Source organism: Equus caballus, chromosome 4 (assembly GCF_041296265.1).
Source record: "Equus caballus isolate H_3958 breed thoroughbred chromosome 4, TB-T2T, whole genome shotgun sequence".
In the NCBI taxonomy this organism is placed as follows: domain Eukaryota; kingdom Metazoa; phylum Chordata; class Mammalia; order Perissodactyla; family Equidae; genus Equus; species Equus caballus.
In genome coordinates, this window is record NC_091687.1 from 8,823,488 (window position 1) to 8,829,487 (window position 6,000).

At 37.2% G+C, this 6,000-nt stretch overlaps 1 long non-coding RNA gene across 4 annotated transcripts in view; it reads left to right on the forward strand.

Annotated features, from left to right (window-relative positions):
* LOC102149112 (uncharacterized) overlaps window positions 1–4,724 on the forward strand; it is a 28,311-nt gene extending 23,587 nt beyond the window's left edge. For all 4 annotated transcript variants that reach the window (XR_011438101.1, XR_011438102.1, XR_290092.4 and 1 more), the window contains 2 exons: window positions 2,986–3,207; window positions 4,369–4,724. This is a non-coding gene — a long non-coding RNA (uncharacterized lncRNA). The remainder of the gene's footprint in view (window positions 1–2,985; window positions 3,208–4,368) is intronic.
* The last annotated feature ends 1,276 nt before the right edge of the window (window positions 4,725–6,000 follow it).

The following is a 6,000-nucleotide window of genomic DNA, read 5'->3' on the forward strand; positions in this document are numbered from 1 at the left end:
GGTGTCTCTTTGTCTAGTTGTCCAGCTGTGCTTTAACATGGAAATTTCATCTTGTAAAAGTTCCTGAGAATTTCCTCCCTAGAAAGTTCCCGCTGACTTTATATTTAAGAACTATGATCTTTCTTCTTGTAAAGTTTTATCCCAGTGGACTAATAATACTAAGGATGATTTAAAATACAGTGGTCACTTTGGGGCTAGTTTGAACTTCCAAAACTTGTTTTTTTGTGCACTAGATTTGAGAATCACAGACTAGACAATTTGAATGCAATGTTTAATTTTTAAAAAGTCAAATGTGCCACATTCTGACACACCTACTTAAAAACAATGGTTTCAGAAGCTGTAAATATTTAAAAACAGCAGCAAGATCTTCCTAAGCTTAGTTTATGTCCTGAGAGCTTGGCTTGGTAACCATCAGGTTGGGGCCCTAAAATATGGTCATACAGAAATGTGGGTTGGACTCCATTTGCAACCAGAACTGGCTGGGCAGAAATGGAGGTTAAACTCCATTTGCAGGTAAGATCCTGCCAAACTTCTGCCAGGCTCAGGGAATTATGTTGGCATATAGAATGAATATTCTAATTAGATAAGCCCATTTAAGAAGTGCATTTAAAAGCAAAGTTTTCAATATTCCAAAACAGTCTTGTGGAAAGTTTCATTGCAAAAAGCTAATGAAAAATTAAGATATTAGGAGTACCTAAAAGAAAACACTATGCAAATGTTCATTAAGATAATAGCTTTACAGGCACTCTCATAGCTACCTTCAAAGGAGGCCCTGTATGGGCCCCTCACAGAGTTAATAAAACTCTGAGAGATTTTCTGGTAAATTGTTATGTTATTCCTTTAAACAGTCAAGGAGAAACTAAAATTTAATGGAGATGCTTAATACTGCCAGAAATATTTACTGTTCGTCCCAGCTGAAACCTGACAAGATATTTGAAAAGAGTTGGTAATTTATGATGAGAAATTTGGCCAAACTGGAAGCTGATCTTCAGAGACTGACAGGAATTTTTTTTTTAATAGGACTTCTTTCCTCAGTTAAAATAAGACTATGTACCCAGAGGGAAAGAAGCAAATTAGGGATGGTGTAGTGGACATGCAGATCAATCTATGATGCCATTTAAGTTACAACCCAATTTCTGAGGAATTGAAATCAACTGTCCTTATCTTTAAATCTTTGCAAAACTGGAAATGAAGCTCCTGGAGGAGCTCTCTGGAACTGGAGGCAGTTCATATTTCACCAATTCCCTTTCACCAATCCCCAAAACTTCCCCTATTTAACTCAAAAAGCTTATAACCTCTATGGGAACTGTTATCTAGACCATTACGAGTTTCTAAGATGTAAGGAAAAGAGAGAAACAGCTATAGAAGTACCCTTGCTGAAAATCTAGCATCTTAAGTGTCTTCACAAATATTAGAAGGAAAAAAGCTTTACTCATCCAAGCAGATAAATTTATTTATTCCATCTGTCAGAAACACAATTTGGATAGAATTATTCTTTTGTAACTAGTAAGCTTTTTATTACTCTACCTCACTCATGGCAGTAAATTTATAACAATAACTATGGACTCTCTATGTACCTGTGTCTATATATATATGTATGTTATATAAATGTGGTATTTTCCTACCTGTGGATGGCGTAATTTCTAAAAGAGCCCTATTTAATTGGCTTAAAACAAGCACTATATAAATTGAGTATACTTTCAAAAATATAATAGAAACTAATGTAAATGAATTTCAGGATCACATGATCTAGGAAAATATTCAGTATTAGAGTTAATTGAAGCTTATTGTCTTTAGAGTTATCATCATTAAATAGGAAATCCTTTGGGTTAATAAAAGTCAAACAAATTCATATTATCTCTGTTACAAAATTTGGCAGCAAAAACATTGAGGGTTGACTTTGTCTAATGTCTCACAAAGTTTTTGTAGGTAATCTAAACATGATTATTGGGAACAAGTAAACTAAATATGTGCAAATAAGATCAAAATGTTTTCAGGTGAACTTTTTAACAATAATTATATGTTATGGTACATGTACTTAAAAATAACTTCAAAATCTTTTTGGTAACTTGAAACCTTAGAGTTTTGCTAAGTTAAGTTAAATGATGGAAATTCATTGAATGTCTAGATGATTTCTAAGTAAAATAAAACACTGAAACATTCCTTGTTAAACAAGTCTAAGTTGACCTACTTTGGGCCTGTTGCTATGGAAAAACTCAAAGATGTTTGAGCCTGTTAGTAAACATTTCTTTTGCCATATTAGAAAAAATTATGCTATGACAAAATGTATGCTTTCAGTAAAAGAACTTATAAGAAATGGAGACTTTTTGTTAAGAAAGTAAATTTGTCCTAAAGTAATTACATTTCATCAAAATAGTTTCCTGTTTTGTTTCTATCAGTTCTTTTATCACAAAAGCCAAAGCCAAGGTTTTTTTTTTTTTTTTTTTTTACAACCATTTAACTTTCTGTATTTGCCTGAAAAGCTTTGCCACCATGGTTAAATGGATAACTAAGACTTATTTGACAGTGACCTATAATCCTATTGATCAAGTGTTTTAAAACATTTTGATGTTTTTGACAAACTACCCAAATCAAATTCTAAATGAAACTTTTGACCAGGAAATAACTTTGAAGTTTTCTAGAGGGCCTCTGTAACACCTCACCTCAAAGAATTTGTTCTTTCCTATAAAAATGGAAATATTAAACTAATTAGGCTTATTTGGTATGTTATACTACATGGAAAGCATTGTAAAAAAAATAACGATAAATCTTCTTAGGTAATATTGAGTGGTTTAATGTTAATAACATGTGTTCCAAAAATTATATAAAATTCCCAAAATTCTGATGTCTTGGTATAATGTTATCAATCATAATTCTAGACACTATCTTAGAATGTGTGTCATAAAAATAACCAGGCTTCTTTGTCAATTGCATTATAACGTTGTCTTTTGTAATTTATAGATGGTTATCTTTTTACTTTGACAGTTACTCTAGAATACAGGTTTCTGATCAACTTTTACATCATAAAACCAAACTGGGTAACAAATGACAGAGTCTAACAGAGAAACTGATGGCTTCATAAAACTGCTAACAAAAGATCAAGAACAAATATTAATTACATGGGACGACATGAGCTGAGGAGGATGCTTTAATGTTTCGTTTTTCCATATTTAAAGAAATCTTTTCTCTTCAGCTATCAACAATTTGGTAAGTTATATCTTTGTGAACAAAGATGGCACATTTAATTTTTCTTCCTACCTGACTCCTCCAGAATTCGGATACTCTCGTTTGTTTAATGCAAACAAATTAGTTTTCTTGTGATTACATTTGGTTTAACAAAATGATGGCAATTATACAGAGACAAATAATGTTTGCACCTTTGTAGATGTTGGATTCTAGCCCTGTCAATTATCTTTGAGGTTTTGTTGTAAACTCGTGGACTGGACTCCCCTGGCCTAGAGTACTACCTTTGGTCTTGCTGAATCTCTGCAGTGGCCCCTGACATTCTGTGGTTCTTTGATCTCTTTTGCTGGCTGCCCTCTGGCATTGCCTCCTATTTCCTGTCTATTCTCCAATTTGGACTTCACATTTTGTTTGTTCTTATAGGAATTCTTATTATTGTAAATTTTTTTCTGCTTTGCATAACTTGATGTTTTAACACCACCACCAGATAGTGGTTGCTCAGTGCTTTGAAATGATTACTGAGGCTTATGAAACTTCACGTGAGAAACTTCAAGGAACTGCAGAAGAATTTTACTCTTGAAGGAGCTGGACAGTAGAGCCAGCCTCTGCTCTGGTGCTCTTTGTGCTCAAATATGGCCTAAAGGCTCCTAAGGAAACTGCTTTCCCTCCTATGTGGGACATGACAGGAGTCCTCCTGGAAAGGAGGGACCAACGATGCTTTGATGGTTGATCAATAATGTTTTCCAAAAGCCTATCAGGAATGCTTTCCAGTGTTTGATCAGTGATCAGAAAAAAAATTTGGGGGCTGGCTCGGTGGCACAGTGGTTAAGTTTGCTCCTTCAGCTTTGGCGGCCCAGGGCTCACCAGTTTGGATCCTGGGTGTGGACGTGGCACCACTTAGCTAAACCATGCTGTGGCAGGCATCCCAGATATAAAGTAGAGGAAGATGGGAATGGATAGTAGCTCAGGGCCAGTCTTCCTCAGCAAAAAGAGGAGGATTGGCAGCAGATTATAGCTCAGGGCTAATCTTCCTCAAAAAAAAAAAAAAAAGAAAAAAGAAAAAAATTTGATCTTAATGAGAAGGGAAATGTGAAAGATGACAAGATTTGAGCCAAGTGAAAATAGAGCTGGAGCAGCTGTTTCAGAGGAACTTGCCTTGCTCATCTTGTTTTCTTTATCTTCCAGACTGGACCAAACTGCCAACATCCCAAGAAGTCAGAAAGGACAAAAATGTCCTATTTGTAAGAACTGATGAAATTAGACTTTGCCGATGAGCAAATGGTAACCAATCAATGAAGCACAAATGCAATCTCTTGCCTGATGACTGGATCTGAAGCCAGTCTGTGAAGTACAAACCCAGCCTTGCCTCATCTAGCACCAATAAACTCTTCTTTAACACGACTTACCTCACCTTCTTCCCTTTTTCTCATAAAAACCCTGAGCCCCTCTCCTGTAATCAGGACACTATTTGGATTTCTACCTGAATCTCTGCTCCCTCAATTGCAGTTCTTTGATCCCAAATAAATGCTTTCCCTCCTAAACTGGTTTCTGTTTTTATAGATTGACAAGCTATGAAGAATGAGGTGGGGATATGGAGCCAGGTCTGGCTGGAGACAAATCTCATGCTTCATTTATAACTTCATACTTGTAGAGCAACAAGGGTGTTGCTTGCTTGGGAGGGAGGGACGAACACAGAGCAGCAATCCCTGCCAGAAAGCCATGCCCACCATCTGAGCTAGCTTTGGAGCATTTTGCCTAGAGGTCCCATTCGAGGGGGATTTAAAATGCCCTAAAATGAGATGATAACTCTTAAGTCTTGGGCAAGTTATGTCACCTCCTTTTCCTCATCTGTAAAATGGGACCTCATGGGGTTGACTGAAGAGAAACAGGATAATGCGAGGAAAGCATGCACCCCAGTCCCAGATGCCTAGAAATGCGCAGGAAAAGGTGGAGATTATTGTTTCACCTCAAAACTGCCGGGTTTCAGTAGATGATCTCAGGGGTCAACATAAAGTAGAAATTATAGGGAATATCTGTTTTGGAGAATCAGGGGTGTGTATGTGTGTGTGTGTGTGTATGTATGTATGTGTATGTGTGCATGTGTGTGTGTGTGTGTGTGTGTGTGTAGCCAAAGGAAGAAGCCTAGATTGAATCATGGGGCAGTGAGGGTGAGGGGACAGGACCGGGTCCTCCCGTTCCAGCACCATATCTTCAGAAATGGTAAGACTGGGAGTTGGGGGGGATCAGCTGAAGAATGCACCTGAAATGAAGCTTTGAGAAATAGAGGTGTTTACCAGAGGGAAAGTGGGGAGGGAGGAGGGCGAAAAGGGTGATTAGGCAAATGTGTATGTTGATGGATTGTAATTAGTCTTTTGGTGATGAGCATGATGTAATCTACACAGAAATCGAAATATAATTACGTACACCTGAAATTTATATAATGTTATAAACCAACGTTACTGCAATTAAAAAAAAACGTTAAAAAAGGACAAATGGAGGTAGCCTACACTTCTAGCTGAAATGAAAGCTCTTTTTGCGTATGATAATTATACCCAGGGCCTCCTGGGTATAATTATGCTAATTAGTTATGCTAATTATACCCTGTTGGCCAAGTGGAGGAAGCAGCTGGAAAGGGGATTTGCCCTGGGGAATGAAGTTGTTGGTCCGTCAGCACCGAGTACCAGACCCAGTTCCTGATCCGCTCTTCTATAGTAAAACTGAAAGTCAGACCTCCTCATCTATTAGCAAGACCCAAGGCTCAAGTGTCCCAAAATGCAGGTGTGGGAGGAGAGGGAGAATTCCTAACAACCGCCCCCT